Below are 22,878 nucleotides of genomic sequence, written 5' to 3'. Positions count from 1 at the left end.
CATGCGTGTTCAAGTATCTTTTTCATATTATGACTTCTTTTCCTCTGGGTAGATACCTAGTAGTGGGATTGCTGGATCAAATGGTAGTTCTACTTTTAGTTCTTTAAGGAATCTCCACATTGTTTTCCATAGTGATATGTTGTTGGATTCGGTTAGCTCATATTTTGTTAAAGATTTTAACATCTATGTTCATCAGGGATATTGGTCTGTAGTTTTATTTTTTGGCTATGTCCTTTCCTGGTTTTGGTACTATGGTGATGTTGGCTTCATCAAATGATTTAGGGAAGGTTCCCTCTTTCTCTATCTTGTGGAATAGTGCCAAAGGATTGATACCAATTTTTTGAATTTCTGATAGAATTCTGCCATGAATCCATTTGGTCCCGGACTTTTTTTGTTGGTAATTTAAAAATTACCATTTCAATCTTGCTTCTTGTTATTGTTTTGTTCAGGGTGTCTAATTCTTCCTGATTTAAGCTAGGAGGGTTGTATCTTTTCAGGAATTTATCCATCTCTTCTAGGTTTTCTAGTTTATGCATGTAGAGGTGTTCATAATAGCCTTGAACAATCTTTTGTATTTCTGTGGTGTTTGTTGTAATATCTCCCATTTTGTTTCTTATTGAGGTTATTTGGATTTTCTCTCTTCTTGGTTAATCTTGTGAATGATCTGTCAATTTTATTTATTTTTTCAAAGAACCAGCCTTTTGTTTCATTTATCTTTTGTTATTTTGTGTTTCAATTTCATTTAGTTCTGCTCTAATCTTGGTTATTTTTCTTCTGCTGCTGGATTTGGGTTTGTTTTATTCTTATTTCTCTAGTTCCTTGAAGTGTGACCTTAGATTGTCAGTTAGTACTCTTTCAGTCTTTTTAATGTAGGTGTTTAGGGCTATGAACTTTCCTGTTAGCACTGCCTTTGCTGTATCCCAGAGGTTTTGATAGGTTGTGTCCCTATTGTCATTCAGTTTGAATAAATTTTTTATTTCCAGCTTGGTTTCATTTGTGACCCAGTGATCATTCAGGAGCAGGTTATTTAATTTCCATGTATATGCATAGTTTTGAAGGTTCTTTTTGGAGTTTATTTCCAGTTTTATTCCACTGAGGTCTGAGAGAATTGAAATTGATATAATTTTAATTTTTTAAAATTTATTGAGACTTGTTTTGTGCCCTATCGTATGGTCTACCTTGGAGAAAGTTCCATGTGCTGTTGAACAGAATGTGTATTCAGTGGTTATTGGATGAAATGTTCTGTATATATCTGTTAAGTCCAGTTGTTTCAAGATGTAGTCTAAATTCATTGTTTCTTTGTTGACTTTCTGTCTCGATGGTCTGTCTAATGCTGTCAGTGGAATATTGAAGTTCCCCACTATTATTGTGTTGCTGTCTATCTCATTTCTAGGTCTATTAGTAATTGTTGTGTAAATTTGGGAGCTCTAGGGTTAGGTGCATATATGTTTAAGATTGTTATATTTTCCTGTTGGACAAGGCCTTTTACCATTATACAATGTCCCTCTTTGTCTCTTTTAACTGCTGTTGCTTTAAAGTTTGTTTTGTCTGACGTAAGAATAACTACTCCTGATCACTTTTGGTGTCCATTTGCGTGAAATGCCATTTTCCACTCCTTTACCTTAGGTTTATGTGAGTCCTTCTGTGTTAGTTGAGTCTCTTGAAGGCAGCAGATAGTTGGTTGGTGAGTTCTTATCCATTCTGCAGTCCTGTATCTTTTAGATGGAACATTTAAGCCATTTACATTCAATGTTAGTATTGAGATGTGAGGTACCATTCCATTCATCATGCTATTTGTTGCCTGTGTACCTTGGTTTTTTGTTTTTTAAATTTTATTTTCGTTTTATAGGTCCTGTGAGATTTATGCTTTAAAGAGGTTCTGTTGTGTTGTTTCCAGGATTTGTTTCAAGATTTAGAGCTTCTCTTAGCAGTTCTTGTAGTGGTGGGTTAGTAGTGGTGAATTCTCTCAGCATTTGTTTTTCTGAAATAGGCTGTATCTTTCCTTCATATATGATGCTTAATTTCTCTGGATACAGAATTCTTGGCTGCTAATTATTTTATTTGAGGAGGCCGAAGACAGGGCCCCAATCCCTTCTAGCTTGTAGGGTTTCTGCTGAGAAATCTGCTATTAATATAATGGGTTTCCTTTATAGGTTAGCTGGTGCTTTTTTCTCACAGCTCTTAAGATTCTTTCCTCATCTTAACTTTAGTTAATCTGATGACAGTGTGCCTAGGCAATGATCTTTTTGCAATGAATTTCCCAGGTGTTTTTTGTGCTTCTTGTATTTGGATGTCTAGGTCTCTAGCAAGGCCAAGGAAGTTTTCCTTGATTATTCTCCTAATTGTTTTCCAAACTTTTAGATTTCTCTTCTTCCTCAGGAATGCCAAATATTCTTAGGGTTGGTTAACATAATCCCAGACTTCTTCGAGGCTTTGTTCATACTTTCTTATTCTTTTTTCTTTGTTTTTGTTGGGTTGGGTTAATTTGAAGACCTTGTCTTTGAGCTCTGAATTTCTTTCTTCTTCTCATTCAATTCTATTGCCAAGGTTTTCCAGGGCATTTTGCATTTCTAAAGTGTGTCCAGTGTTTCCTGTAGTTTTGATTGTTTTTTATTTATGCTGTCTATTTCATTGTATATTTCTTCCTTCCCTTCTTGTATTCTTTTTTCGATTTCCTTGCATTAGGCTTCACCTTTCTCTGGTGCCTCCCTCATTAGCTTAACAACTAATCTGAATTCTTTTTCAGGTAAATCAGGGATTTCTTCATGGTTTGGATCCATTGCTGGTGAGCTAGTGTAATTTTTTGGTGGTGTTAAAGAGCCTTGGTTTGTCATATTACCAGAGTTGATTTTCTGGTTCCTTCTCATTTGGGTATGCTCTGTCAGAGTGAAGTTATAGGGCTGAAGGCTGTTGTTCAGATTCTTTTGTCCCATGGGGTGTTCCTTTGATGTAGTGCCTTCCCCTTTTCCTATGGATGTGACTTCCTGAGAGCCTAGATGTAGTGATTGTTATCTCTCTTCTGGATCTAGCCACGCAGCAAGTCTACCAGGCTTCGAGTTGGTATTGGGGATTGTCTGCACAGAGTCCTGTGATGTGAATGGTCTATGGGTCTCTCAGCAGTGGATACCAGCACCTGTTCTGGTGCAGGTAGTGGTGGGTGAAATGGATTCTGTGAGGGTTCTTAACTTTGCTAGTTTAATGCTCTATTTTTATGCTGATTGGCCTCCTGCTGGGAGATGGTGCTTTCCAGACAGCATCAGCTGTCATACTATGGAGAAGGCAGAGGGTGGGGTTTTAGACTCCCAAGAGTATATATCCTTTGTCTTCAGTTACTAGGTTGGGTATGGAAGGACCATCAGGTGGGGGCAGGGCTAGGAGTGTCTGAACTCGGACTCTCCTTGGGGGGTCTTGCTGTGGCTGCTGTGGGGGATGGGGGTGAGGTTCCCAGTCAATGGAGTTATGTTCCTATAAGGATTATGGCTACCTCTGCTGAGTCATGCTGTTTGTAAGGGAGATGGGGGAAAGCTGGCAGTCACAGGCCTCACCCAGCTCCCACACAATCTGAAGGGCTGGTCTCACTCCCACCATGCCTCTCCTATCAGCACTAAGTCTGTTTCCAGGCAGTGGGCAAGCAGGGCTGAGAACTTGTTCCAGGATACCTGCCTCCCAGCTGCAACAGAAAGTAGGGCTTTAGTTCTTCCCCTACCTGCAAAGTCTGGATGCTGGATTCATACCCTCCCCTAAATTGTGGCTAGGAGGCTTCTCGAACAGTTCAAACTGTTACAGTGTTCAGCTGGAGATTTCCTTCTCCCTGTGTTTTCCCCACACCTCTGGCCACCCCCCGGAATGTTCCCTGTGATTCCAGGCAGCAATGGCCTGCTTGGGGACCCAGTGAGCTCACAGGGCCTTTCCCATTGCTTCTTCTACCCCTGTATTTCGCTTGGCTCTCTAAATTGACTCAGCTCCAGGTAAGGTCAGAATCTTCTCCTGTAAACTAGACCTTCACTTTCCCCAGTGGAGATGTGTGTTCAGGGATGGACAACCTCCCTTTCTCACTTCCACAGTTTGCATACTCACAATGTTTGGTGTGTCTCCCAGATTGTGCAGGAGCAGTCTGCATCCTTCAGAGGGTCTTTGGGTCCTCTCATGTTTCCTGATTTATTCCTGCATTTGTTCTGGATCTAAAATTCATGATGCAAGCCTCCACACACTTCTCTGTCCATCTGAGTTGGAGCTGCAATCTATTCCTGCCTCCCATCTGCCACATCCAATACCTTTTTTGTCCTCAGGTAGTTCTTTATAGCAGTGTGAGAATGGATTAATACAGTAGGGGTCCAGTTTCAGTCTTCTACCTATGGTTAGCCAGCTATCCCAACACCATTTATTGCATAGAAAATTACTTTTCCTGTTTCTTATTCTTGTTGGCTTTGTTGAAGGTCAGATGGCTGTAGGTGTACAGCTTTATTTCTGGGTTCTATATCCTATTACATTTATTTATATGTCTGTTTTGTACCAGCACCATGCTGTTTTTAGTTACTGTAGCCTTAGTATAGTTTTATCAGGTAATATGATGCCTCTGGCTTTGTTCTTTTTCATTAGGAATGCTTTGGCTATTGGGCTTTTTTGGTTCCATGTGAATTTTAGAACAGTTTTTTTCTAGTTCCATGAAAAATGAATTGGTAGTTTGATAGAAATAGCAGTGAATCTATAGACTTCTTTGGACATTGTGGACATTTTAACATTATTGATTCTTCTAATCCATGAGCATGGAATGTTTTTTCCATTTGTTTGTGTAATTTATGATTTCTTTTAGCAGTGTTTTGTACTTCTCCTTGAAGTCTTTCACTTCTTGGTTAGATTTATTCTTAGGTATTTTATTTTATTTTTTTGTGGCTCTTATGAATGGGATGGCATTCTTGATTTGGCTCTAAGCTTGAATGTTATTGGTGCAGCAAAATGCTACTGAGATTTTGTACACTGATTTTGTGTCTTAAGGTGTTACTAAAGTTGTTTATCAGTTCCCCAGCATTTTGGCAGAATCTTTAGGGTTTTTTAGGCCTCTAAAACCCCTATCATCTGTGAAGAGTGATAGTTCGACTTCTTTTCTTATTTGGATGCCTTTTATTTCTCTCTCTTGCCTGACTGCTCTGGCTAGCACTTCTAGTATTATGCTGAACAGGAGTTGTAAGAGTGGACATTCTTGTTTCAGTTCTCAAGGGAAATGCTTCCAGTTTTTGCCCACTTAGTATGATGTTGCCTGTGGGTTTATCATAGATGGGTTTCATTATTTTCAGTCATGCTCTTTCAGTGCTTAAGTTCTTGATGGTTTTTATCATGAAGGGATGTTAGAATTTAATGAAAGCTTTTTCACATTTATTGAGATGACCATATGGTTTTTGTTTTTAATTCTGTTTATGCGGTGAATGACATTTATTAATTTGCATATGTCGAACCAACCTTACATCCCAGGAATTAAGCCTAGGTGATCATGGTGAATTAACTTTCTAATGTGCTTTTAGATTTGATTTCCTAGTATTTTGTTGAGAATTTTTGCATCTATATTTGTCGGGGATATTGGCCTGTAGTTTTCTCTTTTTTTCATGTCTTCACCAGATTTTGGTATCAAGATAATTGTGGCTTCATAGAATAAGTTGGGAATGAGTCCTTCCTCTTTGATTGATTTTTTGGAATAGTTTTAGTAGAATTGGTACCAGCTCTTCTTTGTATGTCTGGTAGAATTCAGCTGTGAATCCATCCAGTCTGTGGCTTTTTTGGTTGGTAGGATTTTGTTGCCGATTCAATTTCAGAACTCAATATTAGTCTGTTCATGGTTTCAATTTCTTCCTGATTCAATCTGGGGAGACTGTGTGTTTCCAGTAATTTAATCATTTCTTCTAGAATTTGTAGTTTGTGTGTATAGAGGTATTTATAATAGCCTCTGAGGATCTTCTGTATTTCTGTGGGATGTTATATCACCTTTGTCATTTGTAATTGTGGATATTTGCATCTTCTCTCTTTTTCTCTTGTTAATGTAGCTAGTGGTCTGTTGATCTTGTTTATCCTTTCAAAAATACCTTTTGATTTCATGGAGTCTGTAAAGATTCTGGGGTATAAATTTTGTTCAGTTCTGATCTGATTTTCATTATTTTCTTCTGCTAGCTTTGGGGTTAGTTTGTTCTTGCTTTTCTAGTTCCTCCAGGTTTGCTCTTAGATTATTAATTGAGATCTTTCTAACTTTTTGAGGTAGGTGCTCAGCCCTATAAACTTTTCTCTTAACACTGTTTTTGCTGCATCCTAAAGATTTTGGTATGTTGTGTTTCTGTTTTCATTTATTTCATGTAAGTTTTTGATTTCTGACTTAATTTCATTCTTTACCCAAAAGTTATCCAGGAGCAAGTTGTTTAATTTCCATGTAATTATGTGGTTTAGAGAGATATTCTTGTTACTGATTTTTATTTTTATTCTACTGTGATCTGAGAGTATGGTTGGTATTGTTTTGATTTTTTAATGTGTCAAGACTTGCCTTATGGTGAGCATCTGGTCAGTCTTGAAGTATGTTCTGTGTGCAAATGAGAAGAATGTATATTCTGTGGTTGATGGATGGAGTATTCCGTAGATGCCCATTAGGTCCAAATGGTGAACTATCAAATTAAGTCCAGAATTTCTTTTTAAATTTTCTGCCTCAATGATCTGTCTAATGCTGTAAGTGGGGTGTTGAATAGGGCTTTCCTCACTATTATAATGTGGTGAAGTCTTTTCATATTTCTAGAAGTAGTTGTTTTATGAATCTGGGTGCTCCAACATTGGGTGTGTATATATTTACGATAGTTAAGTCTTCTTGTTGAAGTGAGCCCTTTATCACTGTGTAATGCCCTTCTTTGTCCTTTTTTACTGTTGTTGGTTTAAAGTCTGTTTTTTTTTTTTCTGATATGAGAGTAGTGACCCCTGCCTTTTTGTTTTCCATTTTCATAATAGATCTTTATCCAACTCTTTATTTTTAGTGTATGGGTGTCATTATGTGTGCGATGGATTTCCTGAAGTCAGAAGATGAAGGGATCTTCTTTTTTTTTAAAAAAAAAAATACAAATTGGCATTCTGTGACTTTTAATTTGGATTGTTAGACCGATTATCATTCAAGGTTAATATTGATATGTGATGTTTTGAGGCTATCATGAAGTTATTGGCTTATTGCTTTGTAGTTCGTATTGTGTGGTTGTTTTATAGGGTCTGTTGACTATGTACTTAGGTGTATTTTTGTGGTAGCTGATATTGTTCTTTGTTTCCATGTTTAGAATGCTCTTAAGAATCTCTTGTAATGCTAGTCTAGTGGTAATGAATTCCCTTAGCACTTGCTTCTCTGGAAAAGATTTTATTTCTCCTTTGCTTATGAAACTTAGGGAGGAATATGAAATTGTCAGCTGCAATTTCGTTTCTTGAAAAATGCTAAGTTTAGACCCCCAATCTCTTCGGGCTTATACGGTTTCTGCTGTTAGCCTGATGGGATTCCCTGTGCATATGATCTGACCCTTTTCTCTAGGCCTTTCTGTTAAGGTTTCTTTTGCATTGACCTTGCACAATCTGGTATCTCTATGCCCTTGTGTTCATTTTGTATGTATCTCATAGGTATTCTCTGGATTTCTTATATCTAGATGTCTACCTGTCTAGTAAGATTAGGAGAATTTTCTTCAATTATTCTCTTTAATATGTTTTCCAGGTTATTTGCTTTTTATCCTTCTCTCAGAAATGCTAATGACTCATAGATTTGGTTACTTTACATGATACCATATTTCTTGAAGACTTTTTTAATTTTTTAAAATGGTTTTTATTTTTGTCTGATTGGATTAGTTGGAAAGACCAGTCTTCAAGCTCTGAAATTCTCTCTTCTACTTGATCAGGTCTACTGATAAAGCTTTCAATTGTATTTTAAAATTCCTTAAGTGAGTTTTTCAATTCCAGAAGCTCTGATTGATTTCTTTTAAAGAAGTCTCTCTTTCTTCATTTCCTTGATTGCTTTAGAAGGTTCTTTGTGTCGATTTTCAACCTTGGCTTGGATCTTGTTGAGCTTCCCTGCAGTCCATGTTTTGAATTATTTATCTGTAAATTCTGAGTTCCCATTTTCATTAGGGACCATTGCTGGAGACCTAGTGTAATCCTTTGGTGGGGTAATTACATTCAGAATTTTCATGGCCCCCAAATTTTTGTAGTGGTTCCTTCCCATCTGGAGACATTGGCACTTTTAATTTTTGTAATTTTTTTTTGTGGGTAGGATATTTTCTTTTTCTTGCTTTCTCTGTAATATATTTTTCCCCCTTCCTTCCCCTCACTCCTTAGGGGGTGCAATTGTAAAGAATGCAGGGTAGGATATTTTGGCTTTGCTCCTATGGCCCTATGCACTTCTTTCTGCAGGTTTTGTATTGGGCGGTGCAGTTTGACATACAAACCAGTAGAGGGTGCTTATAGGTAAGAGCTGGCTGTGGCCAACATGGCTGGGTATATGCTTGATCCTTGTTTACTGGCAGAAGTTCCCTGTTGCTTCAGTCAATGGACTGATTTGTGAAATGCACAGTGGTCTGAGCTTCCTGCTCAGCCCCAAGGGAATAGTGCCCATGATGAGCAGGGCCAGACTGAGCAGGTACTCCTATGGGTCCTCTGATTGCAAGCACAAGCACTAGTGCTGAGGGAGAATCCAGTGGGCGGCCATCAAATGTCCAGAGGTGTGCCTAGGCAATGATCTGGGAAACCTTCTTGACCCCAAGTTCTCCACATGGGGCTAGGGGGCAGTCTAAACTTCTAATCCAGGAAAATGGGTCCTCTCAATGCCTAGAGATCTGCCTGGGCATGGAGTGAAGGAGGGCTCCCCTATACTAAGATCTCTACACAGAAGTGGTAGGGCAACTCAGGTGGCTAATCCAGGTGAGAAAGTGCTTTGAGTGCCTGGAGATCTGCCTGGGCAGGGAGCAAAGAAGACCCTGCTGCATTGTGATCTATGTCCATTAAGGGTGGGGCAGCTCAGGCTGCCGATTCAGGTGAGCTGGTGCCCTGAATGTGTGGAGATCTGCCTGGGTGTGGAGCAGGGAGGACTTCGTTATACCACAACCTATGCCTAGGTAAGGTGGGGTGGCTCAGGCTGCTGATCCAGGCAAGCTGGTGCTCTGAATGCCTGGAGATCTACTTGGGTGTGGAGCAGAGAAAGCCTCCCTGTACTAGAATTTCTGCTTGGGAAGAGTTGGGCAGGTCAGCCTGCTGATCCAGGTGAGTGGGTGCTCTGAATGCCTGGATATTTCCCTGGGCATAGAGTAGGGAGGGTCCTGCTGCATCATAATCTATGTCTATGAAGGGTAGAGCCCTCAGGCTGCTGGTTCAGGTGAGTGGGTGTTCTAAATGCCTGGATTTCAGCATGGGAGTGAAGCAAAACTGGATTTCAGCATGGGAGTGAAATGGTTAGAACAGTGCCTAGCACATGATAAACATTATATATTAGATACATATTAGGTAATATATATTAGATATCTATTAGATAATATTATATATTAGATATCTATTAGATAATATTATATATTAGGTAATATATATTAGATAATATTATTCACTCCTGAAATTGCTGTTTACTATGTGCCAGGGAGATGAGGGGTGGGGGCAGCATCAGGGTATGTGATTGGGTCTGTAACTTGCAGCCCTCTCTTTTCTACCAGAGTTTTGAAACAATTGAGAAATAGGCAAGAGAATTAGCAAATAGAGAAGAAAATGGTAGATTTATTATTGATAAAGTCTATGTAGACATACGTCTTATAGACTGAGATTGAAAATGGGCTTGCTAACTCCAGCTCCCAGTCTAGGCCTTGAGTTAGCCCACCCTGGGCAAAGTTGGACGCTACAGTCCAGACTCCTTTATTTAGGTCACTCTGTCACTGGTGCAGGTGTGGAAGGGAAGAGAGAGAAGAGATTCCCAGGGCTTGGGGTCCTTGTAAATTAGCTTCACGCTATGAACCAATGACTACTGCCATTAACCAGGCAAATGACTACACCTCAGGGAAGAGTAAAAGGTGAAGCGTGAGACATGGTCTTTTATCTACTAAATAAAGTGGGGATAGTCTGTTCAATTATGTGAAATCAAGCATAGGAAGTCTTGTATGTCTTCAGAAAACACTGAGTCGTGCCAAAAGATGCCTTGATGCTATGGATAATTTTTGTGACCATGGTCTCAAGTATACTTCACAATATAAACCAAATAGGAAGAAAGGGAACTGTCATTAACTGAGTGCTCACAACTTCCCAGGTGATGATCCAGCACTTTACGTGCATCTCTCAGATGGTCTCGGCTGCTCATGGTGGAGAAAGTAGGGATTGGGAATATTCCACGTATGACTATGGGCCCAAGAGGAGAGAGTAGGATGCTCAGGGAAAAATAAGACCCACATATGAGTCTGCGTTTATATGCATGTTCTTTCCCAGATAATTCTCATAATTCATATTTGTTCGGTGAATTCTTATTTTTTACTTTATTAATCATATTTTATTGTGGTAAGAATGCTTCCCACATGGTCTACCCTCCTAAACATTTTTTAAAAATTCAAGTGTACAATATTGATGTGTATAGGATTGCTGACCATAGGTACAACAATCTCTAAATCTCTAGAACTTATTCAACTTGCTTGACTGAAACTTTGGACCCGTTGACTACTAACTCCCCATTTCTCCCTCCCCCCAGGCCCTGGCAACCACCAACCACCATTACCCTCTTTGATTCTATGAATTTGACTATTTTAGATACTATTGTAGGTATTTTAGATATCTCATGTAAGTGGAATCATGTGGTATTTATCTTTCTGAAACTGGCTTATATTGCTTTTAATGCAATGTTTTATAGGTTCATCCATGTTGTCACATATGGCAGAATTTGTTTCTTTTTAAAGGCTAAATAATATTCTACTCTATGTATGTACCACATTTTCTTTATCCATTCACCTGTCAATGAACATTTAGGTTGTTTTCATATCTTGGCTGTTATAAGTAGTGCTTCAACAAATGGGAATGCTAGTATCTCTTAGATATCTTGATTTCACTTTTGGATAAATACCCAGAAGTGGAATTTCTGGATCATATGGTAGTTCTATTTTTAATTTTTTGAGGAACCTCCATACTATTTTCCATAGTGGCTACACCATTTTTTTTTTATTCCCACTAACAGTGTGCAAGGGTATCAATTTCTCCATATTACCAGCACTTGTCTTTTGTTTTTTGATAATGGCCTTTTAGATGGATTCAATTCTTTGTCCTTTAGGACAACACTTTGAAAGAAACATAACAGTTCAAATATTTTTTGAGCACTCACTAGGTGTAGGGCACAGAGCTTGGACACTGGGCTATAACTGCAAGCAAAAGCAGACACAGTCCTTCACTTTGGGGAATTTTGAGGGAGAGAGATGATGGCAAATAGCCATCATGATAAATGTAAAAGGGGAACTCTGACAGATCTATGAGGGCCAGGGTACAAGTCTAGTAGACTGTGTAATGGGGTAAGGGTTGAGAAGAATATTCTGGACAGAGGGAATAATGCATACCAGAGTCGGAGGGCACACTTGAGAAAACCAGCGTGGCTGATGTGCAGAGCAAAGAAAGGCAGCAAATGTGTTACTATCCCCACTTACAGATGGAAATACAACCTCAAAACAATGCGTGGCTTACAATATCACCATGAGGGAGTAAAAGAGCAGCACCTAGAAGTGTATAATTAACTCCAACACTACCACACCAACCTCTACCTCCATGCTAAACTTGTGGAGGGAGGAAAAAAAAAAGGCTAGCAGAGGTATGGTTGGTTAGCTTTGAGTTTCAGGGGAAGGAAGCTCATGGGTAGATTGATTGTTTCCCAATATCACAAAGCATCAGAATGTGTGCAGCAGGAGCTAAGCATAGTGACCAGGCAGTTGCAAATCCCCTCATTGGCCTGCTGGACCCTACCTATTATCTACACCTCCCCCTTCCCCCACAACAACTAATGCACAGCAGTGCCCTTTGAACTCCATGGCACTTATCTTTCTGTTCGACATTTTTGTTTTTAACTTTTTCAATTCAGTTCTCAGATGAGTTCTCAGAACTTTTCAAGAAATGCAAGGAAACTTTATGTACAAGAATAAACAAAGGCTGACAACAGTGAGAAGATAGGCATATATACACGCATGCACACATGTATGTCCATTTATCACTACCATGTCCTGTGACCTGGAGGGATTCCCTGCTTGTTGTTTTCCCAATCCCACCAAACCAGTGGGAGAAAAGGTCAAGAACGCATGAAACCCTTTCCCCTTCTCTTCAACCATGCATGCAGACACACATCTCTGCGAGCGTTTTTCAGGGGCTGCACATACCTTAAGCCTGAGCCTGGGTACCTCCTCCATTCTCTTTGTTCTTTTTGACTCTCTTCTCCTCATCCCTTGCTTTTTTCTTTGACTATCAGCCTTAGGACCTTCAAAAAGCACAGGGCCTGTGGAAAGAGCAGTGGTGTGGAGATCAGAAACCTGCCTGCCTGGATTACCTCTGCCACTTACTAGCTCTGTGACCTTGGGCAAGTCACCTATTTCTGAGCATTTGTTTTCTCTTTGGGTTATCACCTACTGCTTAATTTTTCTTAAGGATTTAAACGAGTTCAACATTGCAGTGCATGATGAGTGGATGAGAGTTGTAGTGATTCATGGGTGTTTCTGAGTCTCACATCACTGTGTATAAATTGAAGATGTTCATCCAGCTGATCTCTGATGTTTTCCAGGTCACAGGGTCTCTGATTCTTGGCTGTTCTCCATCTCTTGGGATCTCCATTGACTTATTCCCCTTCTAACCACATCTCTGCTCCTTAAAAATGTGCAAACTTAGCTCAGGGCATTGTGAGGAGCAACTCCATGTATAGACTTGTTGGATGATGATGGTGCTTTCCCAGCAGCAAGACTGGAGACTTATGGTGAGGAAGGATCATTGGTTCTGAAACTAAGTGCTAATGCCACAAGGGAGACCAAGTCTTTCTGAGTCACAAATTTGGGGAGAGGCGACCTCTCAGGAGTGAGATTAGAGGAGCGTTTCAGGGGCATCTGAGAGTATTGAACATTACTTTCTGCTCCCAAATTCCCTTACAGACCCGCTGGACTATTTTCAGCCTAGGTGTCAGGTTTCATTACCATCACTGAGGACTCCTTTGGGTTTCCTTTATGACTGTGCAAAGAAATGAGCATCTCACAGAAAGGTAGACACTGATGGGAAGTGAGTCAGCCTCAGAGCCAGGGGAATCAGGGCTCCATCCAATCCCAGCTCAGCCACAGACCTTATGTGGGCTTTGGCAGGTGACTCAACCTTTGTAATCATCCTTTTCCTAACTTACATATTAGAGAATCATATTCGATATTTCCTAGGGTTTCTTTGAAGGTTGCATAATATATTGGCACCAATATGTGTTCACAAGAACCATGAAAGATAGAAATTTAGGTGTAGGTTTTGTATAACATGATATAACTTTGGCTGCATCCAAATTTAACACTTAGCCAACAAGAGAAAGCAGCATGGTGTGATGATGATTATATGGATAGCTGTTGACTGTTTCAAATCCCATTTCTACCCTACTAGCTGTCACCTTGGAGCAGATTCTTTGACCTCGAGTTGCTTTGTTCATTGCCACATGTTACTTTTTTGTTGAAGTAGAAAGAATTGTAAGGGTATAGTATATTATTTTGGGATTGCAGGCCACTGTTTTACAAGGTAAATGTGATCTTTTAAAAAGGAAATAGAAACGTAGGAGTATAATATTCAAGTGTGGAATTGTTAGATAGTCCCTTCGCATAAGAATTCCTAGGTAGGCCCTATATTCATCTGTTTATCCATCCATTCATCTATTTGTCCATCCATCCATCTTTCCCTTCCTTCCTTTTATCCTTGTATTATCGAATCCTTCATTTTTCACATATACATCCTTCCATACATCAACTTATTCATCTGTCCATCCTTATCTATCTTCATCATGATCATTTATCTGTCTTACCCATTTTGCTTTGCCCATCTACCCATCCATACACTCACATATCAACATATTCATCCATACAGTCACTCATCTACCTATCTTTTTATCCATCCACTGTTTCATTCATTTTCTTTCCCTCTCCTTCCTTCCTTCCTTACCTACTCAGTCATTAACCCCCATGTATTGACTGGTCATTCTGCTAGGTGTTTGGTAATGTAACAGTAAAAAGGCCCATTATTTGCCTTCAAGAAGTTTGTGTTCTGTTTGAAGAGCAAGCAATTCCAATATAGTATATCCTGTGATAACTGAGGCTCTTAATCTGTATGTCCAATGCCTGGGTCTTAAATGGCCTTCACAGTTGGGGAAATAAGGGGAAATCAGTGTGGCTCTATCCTGAGACCAGCAGGGCTGTGCAGGTGGCGTCACGCACATGCTTAGGCCCAGTGGAGCCCTCAGTTCTGATGTGGATATGCTGCTGTCTAGCATGTTGTCTTTGGAATGAGCAAAATCTCTTGCAGTTCTTCAGATGTTTTAAAACACCAAGTACATTTGGCAAAGTGTTCTCCCTTGAATTTTTAAATCATGTTTTATTTAAGGGAAATGACTTTCATAAATTTCTGACCCATTTGAGCTTTATATCATTGTAATATTCTTTAAGAGCCAATTCATATCCAATAAGGCTTTTCACCTTGTTTAATGACTTTTTAAAATTCTCTTTTCTTGCAATCAAAACTGTATAAGCCAATTTGAATGCCAGAAAGTTCAAGTTCAGTTCAGAGCGCTCAAATCATGAATTCTGAGAGAATTTTAAGTTGCTGAAATGAGTTCTGCTCATTTATATTTGACTCTGGGTCCCCAGTGATTAGCTATGGGTGGACTCAGCATAGACACTATCTGAGGGATGAAAGACTGGACTTTTCACTGAACATTTAAAAAACAATTTAGCCAAATCTCGCCTTATACATATCTAGCTTTTCCCAAGCAGAGAAACTGGGATTATGTTTCTACTTCTGAGAAACTGAGAAGGAAGAAGTACAAACCAACTAGTCTTTATCATGCTGCATTTCAGCTTGATCCTGTTTTATATGCAAAACACAGTCCTAGGTGGTAGATGTTATTTCCATGTTACTAATGAGGAGACTCAGGCCTAAGAGGGTAAGTTGATTAAAGCCACAGCTAGGAAGTGGAAGAGAGGGTCACCAGGACCTCTGAAGTCAAGCTTCATGGCCTGTGAAGGTTCTCTTCCTGTATGCTCCTTGCTTCATAAACTCCTACTAAACGATGGCGAGGGCTGCCACTAGGCAGTGTGTCAGGTACTGGATATGAGCACATTACCTCATTTAATTTTTGCTATAATCAGGAATTGAAGCCTGTGAAACATAAATAACCTGTCTCAAGTCACAGAGCAGAGCCAGGCAGACTTGGGATTGAATCCTGGCTTTGCCATTGTTTTAGTTTCCATAGGCCACAGTAGTACATTACCATATATTTGATGGCTTAAAACGATAGAAATGTATTCTATCACAGCTTTTGAGCTCAAAAATCTGAAATCAAAGTGCCTGCAGGGCTGGAGCGCTCAGGGAGAACCTGTTTACTGCCTCTTCTTACTTCCAGCATCTGTAGACAATCCTTGGCTTCTGGGCACTTCTTTCTCTGCTCCATCTTAACATCATTTTCTCCTCTGTGGTCCTCTTACATGAACACGTATTATTTTCTTTTGGGCCCATGCAGATTGTTCAAGGGATCTCCTCATCTCAAGATCGCTAACAATCACACCTGTGAAGACGTTTTATCCTAATGAGGTCACATTCACAGGTGCTGAAGATTGGGTCATGAACATATCTTTTTGTAGGAGCCACTTGTTGGTTGGTGACTATACAACTTAAGCCTTTCAGCTGTCTCACTTCTTCCACATAGAGTGATAATGCTGGCAGTTCTTATCCCACAATATTGCTGTGAGAGATGAAGAGCAAGGATGAATCCTTGGAGTTATTGCAGCACTCAGAATCCACTCAGTGCATGGACTGCTCATTGCATGTCACACACAAGGCCCCATCAACAGACTCTTATATCTCCACAGGCTGATAAAAGATGACATATTAAGCAAATGAGGTGAAGCAACACTTTACCTATAAAAATTTGCTCCCCGGCTTTGACTCAGAAAGTGGTCCTGTCTTATATTCTTTTCCCAAGTCCCTTTATCAGGTGGTTTTAGGGGACCTGCTCTTAAAATACGGCAAGCGTTTTCCCTTAGGAACATTTTTCTGTCTGGAATTTGAGAGTCGAGAACCTCAGTATGCTGATAACCTGGTGACTTGAAAGATGACAAAGGCTTTTCAGAACTAGCCTGGGGCTAATTTACAAATAAATTACTATTCCTGACTTACATCACAACTTGCAAACCTGCAATACAGAATCACTTCTGTGGAGAAGTATGTGGATACCCACCAAAGAACCAGGAAAATTCTGAACAAACTTTTGAAAACAAAACCTATTTCTAAATTGGGTGAATCTTTATATTGATGAGTAAGTGTGAGTTCTGGGTTTATAGCAGCACAAATTGCCCCAACTTCTTCTCTGTCCTTCTTCTGCTTCTCTCCTTTCTTCCTTCCTTTGCTTCCTGTTTTCTGTATCTTGCATCAAATCCCTGCAACACTCCATCACATGCCAGGACCTGCTCAGGAGATGCATGATATAGGCTCATATTCCAGAGAGTAAGGGGCATGGACAAATGGATCACCCTGTGATGTTTCATAATGGAGGATACAGAGAGTTCTGGGGCCACATGCTCTCTTACAAAATTGGCCATGATGGGGAGATGGGGAGGAGAGATAGGGGAAATGAGACTGGCTCACAGAGGTGTTTGAATTTTGCCTTGAAGGAGGAAGAGGTACTGTCCCCGCAGAGGAAACAGTGCATGCAAAGGCTTAAAGGCAAAAAGGTAAATATCAATTTCAGAGAACAACAGGTTTTTTTTTTTTAAATGTGATCTGAGTATAGGAACATGGCAGGGCCCAAGGCTTAGAGGAAGAACCAAGCACACCACACCGAAATCAAAGGCCATCATCAAAAGGTCTGAAGCTAAAAACTGGCAAGGCCAGATCACGTTTATTGAAAGATTTATCTGGCCTTTACAAGAGAATGGATCTGAGGGGAATTGACCTACAATAAAGGAGACTAGTTATGATGTTTTTTGACTAGTTTATGGTTCCCTGTAGCTCAGGCATTGTTCTAAGCACTTTGAATGCATTTTCACTAGCTTAGCCCTCACAGTAATCTTAGGAGAAATGTATTCTCTCATTTGGCAAAGAGAGAATAAATAACTTGCCCAGGGTCACCCAGCTAATAAGTGGCAGAGCTAGGATTTGAACTAGGGGTGCTGGCTCTAGAAAATGAAGATCCAGATTAGGTCCATGACCTTGGGAGGTGGAAGGTCTAGACCTTGGAGCCTGAATGGCAGGAAGGGGTGAGGGAGGCAACAGAGTTCCTCAGTCCCATTCACGTTTAGGCCTGGTTATGTGATCTGCTCTTCCCTCACACCCATCCTCACTCCTACATTCCGTCCTTCAAGAGCTTCTGCACATGAGTGTCCCCAGGCCTGACTTCTTTCAGCAGGATCCTGAAACCAGGGTAGAGTTAGTCCAGAAGTTTTTGTAGTGGTTTGATATCCAGGCCCTGGAGTCAGGTTGCTGGATTTGCATCTCTGCTTTCCACTTTTTAGTTCCTTGCTCTTTAGTACAAGGTTAGTAGATCAGCAATATCAACTTGTTACAATTTCGGAATCTCAGGCCTCACCTAGACTTTCATCATCAGTGTCTGCCTCTTATCAGTTGATTCTAGTTGTATTCATGTTTAAGAGGCACTGTTCTTCCTGCATAACTTGGAGCAAATTGTGTAACCCCTCTCAATCTCCAGTTTCCTCATCTGTAAAATAGGGGGGTTAATAATACCTTCTTCAAAGGGTGATTTGGAAGAATATTAAGTGTAGTTCAGAAGCATAGGACAAACATCAAAAATGTCACTTACTATTACTGTTATTTAGTTCTTATGATAAAGACCAATTTTGTGTGCCAATTTACAGCTTACAAAGCACAAATCCATTATCTTAGCTGGTCATCATAACATCTTGTAGAGCAGATGAGGAATGAACTGAGGCTCTGAGAAATGGCATGACATACCCAGAGCTGTATTTGAAGTCTATCACAAATGCTCCATTTTCAGAGGGAAATGGGGCACAGATACATACATGGCTTCCTTTATTCTCTTTGGGCAGAGATATTTTCATGGTGAAGAAGGAAAAGGAGGAGATAAGTTTACCAAATTCATGTTGTAAGTCAGCAAACTTTTGGAGATCTTCTATACAGACAAACCATTAGCCCGCCAGATCTAAAGAGAACCAGAAATCTTTACTGCTACTTTCCTCCTTCAGACCCACTTCCACCCTTCTCTTTCCTCCTCTATGCCTCAGGAGAACAACCTTTATAGACCACATCAGTGGGTTCCTCTGTCTTCACAATTCTGGATGAGTTTCTTGGACAGGGACCCTCAGCAGAAGGTAGTGGGTGAGAGGCAAATGACAAAGGAGTATTTATTTCCCCAACTCCTTTTCTTTAGGTTGCTCAATGTTGGTGGCTTCTGGAAGCCCTCTCCATACTATTACCCTCTCTGAGGTTCAGTACTTACTCTCAATCCTTGTCTTTTCAGGCCTAGCATTGGAGACAACTCTCCATTTTGCAAGTCCTGGGTACTCTACTAGAATTCCTTATACTTTATCCTCATCCAGGCCTCACCTACCAAATCCTTTTGCTATGACCCAATTAGAATGAACCATGTATTAGTCCATTTTCATATTGCTATGAAGAAATACCTGAGACTGGGGTAATTTTTTTTAAAAAAGAGGTTTAATGGACTTATAGTTCCACATGGCTGAGGAGGCCTCACAATAATGGCAGAAGGTGAAGGAGGGGCAATGGCCTCCCCACATGGTGGCAGGCGAGAGGGCATGTGCAGGGGAACTGCGTTCTATAAAACCATCAGATCTCATGAGACTTCTTCATTATCATGAACAACACAGGAAAAACCTGCCCCCATGATTCAGTTGCCTCCCACCAGGTCCCTCCCATATCACATGGGGATTATTATAATTCAAGGTGAGATTTGGGTGGGGACACAGAGCCAAAACATATCAAACCATCTGTTTCCTTCCATGACCCTGACCAATGGAGATGGGGGAGGAGACATCATTTTCCAGAAGAAAGCTTAGGCTCAGTGAGGAGAGTAACGTATTTATTTTCACATGATTGGTTAATGATAAAGTCAAGTCTAGAATCCAATCACATGAGTCCCATTCACTATTTTCTTATATGGTCTTCTCTTTGCCTTATTTTTTCTTTCACTTTCTTCCAAGGCTCCATAATTAATTCTATATCCCCAAGTTTGTACTCTATTTCTTTTTTTTTTTTTTTTTTTTTTTGAGACAGAGTCTCGCTCTGTCACCCAGGCTGGAGTGCAGTGGTGTGATCTCGGCTCACTGCAAGCTCTGCCTCCCAGGCCCAGGCCATTCTCCTGCCTCATCCTCTCCGAGTAGCTGGGACTACAGGCACCCGCCACCACGCCCGGCTAATTTTTTTGTATTTTTAGTAGAGACGGGGTTTCACCGTGGTCTCGATCTCCTGACCTCGTGATCGGCCTGCCTCGGCCTCTCAAAGTGCTGGGATTACAAGCGTGAGCCACCGCGCCCAGCCTGTATTCTATTTCTTAAAGAGATTCTCCCAAATTGTATACTTCTCAGACTTCATGCAGCTAGGCACCTTCCCTTTGTCTTGGGAGAGAAGTCTAGACATGTAGACCTTTCACGCATCTTGACCATGCATCTTAGGCTTAAGCTAAGGGGGAAGGCTGGGTGGGGGAAAGGTGAGGATTTTTCAGGAGGTTCCAGTTCTGGAAAACCCAGACAGTCACTCTTATGAATCTATCCACTTGGCTTCTGGGACCAGCCTGCCTGCTTTTCCCTATTGCTTCTTCCTTTCCTATGTCCCACACAGCACTCCCTTCATTCCTGGCCACTGTGGATGGTGACACACGTGCCCTTCTTACTATCATGTTACTAAGATAGCACAAAACTCTCTTGAAGTCTCTTGAGAATGTTACAGATGAGACTAGGAGTAAAGGAATAAGAACATAAAAATCTGGGAATCCTCAGAATATGGGACTGTTTGAAATTAGCTGCTGCATAATCCTAGCCTCAACTGACTTGAATATGGAGCTAGACCTTCTCTTTCCTAGATCCTTTGTTGTATCCCTAATGAACACATCTTTTGTAACTCTCCTAGGAATGGGCTCTATAGTTCCCCATCAGAGTCACCATAACTTCTTTCATTTACCTCTCTCGTCTCCTTTAGATAAGCTGCTGGGGCAAGACAATGGTGAACAAAGTGGCTAGAGTAGCCACCTTTTATCATTACCGTAAGATGACCTTGAGAATGAAGGTCACCCAGAATAGCCACATAATTGCAAGGATATCTGCCCATCATCAGTGATTCATAGGGTTTATTCTTTTTCATTTCCTTAGTCTTCCCCAAACACCACGTCCTGGCAAACTCTAGGTCTCTATACTGTGGGTGCCCCTTGTCCAGAGCACCTTCTTCCCCAGTCCCTGACTGACAAATAAATAAAAGTGCCACTGCATTCATGAAACATTTAAAGCTTGACCCTTGCAGAAATACATCTCCTCCTCCTATGAGGACCCACTTACATAAAATAATGTACTCAATGCCTTACATAAAATAACAAAGTGTGCTAACATCTGTTTACAGTATTGTTCTGCTTATATATCTCTTTTACATATACTAAAGCCCTTGATCCTGATGTTTAATAGGTATTATACCTATTTTATAGATGAGAATACTAAAGGGGAGAGTTTCTGTGATTTTTTTTAAAGATCACTGGCAATGTAATAATTATCCTTAGTCATCGCCTTGCTGTAAAACAGTGGAAGAAGGAGGTTCGAAGTTTGGGATGGGGCGTGTCTGAAACTCCGCTCCACTAATCTATTCATTAATGGCATTGTCTATGGCCTTGATCCCTATAGAAAGAATGGATTTATGATAATAGAATTTAGTAGAAAGAATGAAATAAACTCACACAACCCTGGGCTCAAATCTGGGTTCGCTAAGCAAGTGACAACATCTCAGAGGCTATTTCTACCCCGTATTTTGAAGATTTTAATAACAATGGCCTAGACTGCTAATTTTCCCTCAGTATCTATTTTCTCCTTTCTTCTTAGAAAATCACTAGCCAGAATGAAGATTACATTTTCCAGGTACTCTTAAAGCCTTTGACTGAGTGTTGGCCAGTGATATTCATGCTGAAGTGTCATAGGTCCTTACTTGGAAATGTTTTTAAATTAATTTTTTATTTTTTGTAGGCTTAGTAGGTACAGGTACTATTTTGTTACATGGATGTTCTGCATAGTGGTAAAGTCTGGGCTTTTGGTATAGCCATTATCTGAATAGTACACATTGTACCCGTTAAGTAATTCCTTATCCATCACCCCTCTCCCACCCTTCTGAGTCTCCAGTGTCTATTATTCCACACTCTATGTCCATATGTACACATTATTTAGCTACCACTTATAAGTAAGAACATGTGGCATTTGACTTTCTGTTTCTGAGTTATTTCACTTTAGATAGGCTTAAGTTTATCCACATTGCTGCATGATTTTATTCTTTTTTTTGTGGCCAAGTAGTAATCCATCGTATATGTGTATATACCACATTTTCCTTATCCAATCTGCCATTAGTGTACACTTAGGTTGATGCTATATCTTTGATATTATGAATAGTCCTGTGATAAACATACAGGTGCAGGTATCTTTTTGATATTGCGATTTCTTTTCCTTTGGGATATACCCAGTAGCAGAATAGCTGGATCAAATGGTAGATCTGCTTTTAGTTTTTTGGGAAATCTCCATACTGTTTTCCATAGAGTTGGCACTAATTTACATTCCTGCCAACAGTGTATAAACAATTTGCTTTTTTCCACATCCTCGCCAACATCTATTTTTTTTTTTGACTTTTTAATAGCTGTTCTGACTGGTTTAAGATGGTATCTCATTGTGGTTTTAACTTGCATTTCTCTGATGATTAGTTATGTTGAGGATTTTTCCATGTGTTTCTTGGCCATTTTTATGCCTTCCTTTAAAAAATGTCTGTTTGTGCCCTTTGTTCATTTTTCAGTGGTATGGTTTGGTTTTTGCTGTTGAATTGAGTTCCTTGTAAGTTCTGGATATCAGTTCTTCATGGAATATATAGTTTGCAAATATTTTCTCCCAATATGCAGGTGGCATTTTACTCTGTTGATTTCTTTTGCTGTACAGAAGCTTTTTCATTTATTTAAGTCTATTTTTAAAAATTTGCTTTTGAGGTCTTAGTCATGAATTCTTTACCTAGGCCTATGTCTAGAAGAGTTTTTCCTAGGCTTTTTGCTAGTATTTTTTTATAGTTTCAGGACTTACATTTAAGTCTTTAATCCATCTTGAGTTAAATTTTATGTATGATAAGAGATAGGGTTTTAGTTTCACTCCACTTGGCGAGCTAATTTTCCCAGCACCATTTATTGAATAACGTGTTCTTTCCCCAGTGTGTTTTTGTCAACTTTGTCAAAGATCAGCTGTCTGTAGGTATTTGAATTTATTTCTAGGTTTTCTATTCTGCTCCATTAATCTATATGTCTATTTTTATAATGGTACCATGCTGTTTTGATTATTATAACCTTGTAGTATAATTTGAAGTCAGTTAATGTAATGTTTCCAGCTTTGTTCTTTTTGCTTAGGATTACTTTGTTTATTTGGGCTCTTTTTTGGTTCCATATGAAAT

General features: G+C 39.9%; 1 long non-coding RNA gene across 6 annotated transcripts in view; it reads left to right on the top strand.

The window, feature by feature from the left end:
* The window catches only part of LOC134732718 (uncharacterized), a 361,391-nt gene that overhangs the window by 66,499 nt on the left and 272,014 nt on the right, over positions 1-22,878 (top strand). The gene's annotated exons all lie outside the window — the stretch shown is intronic.

The sequence above is a fragment of the Symphalangus syndactylus genome, chromosome 16 (genome assembly GCF_028878055.3).
Source record: "Symphalangus syndactylus isolate Jambi chromosome 16, NHGRI_mSymSyn1-v2.1_pri, whole genome shotgun sequence".
Taxonomy (NCBI): Eukaryota; Metazoa; Chordata; class Mammalia; order Primates; family Hylobatidae; genus Symphalangus; species Symphalangus syndactylus.
The sequence above is the reverse complement of the archived record's forward strand: the minus strand, read 5'-3'. Positions and strand labels throughout refer to the sequence as shown.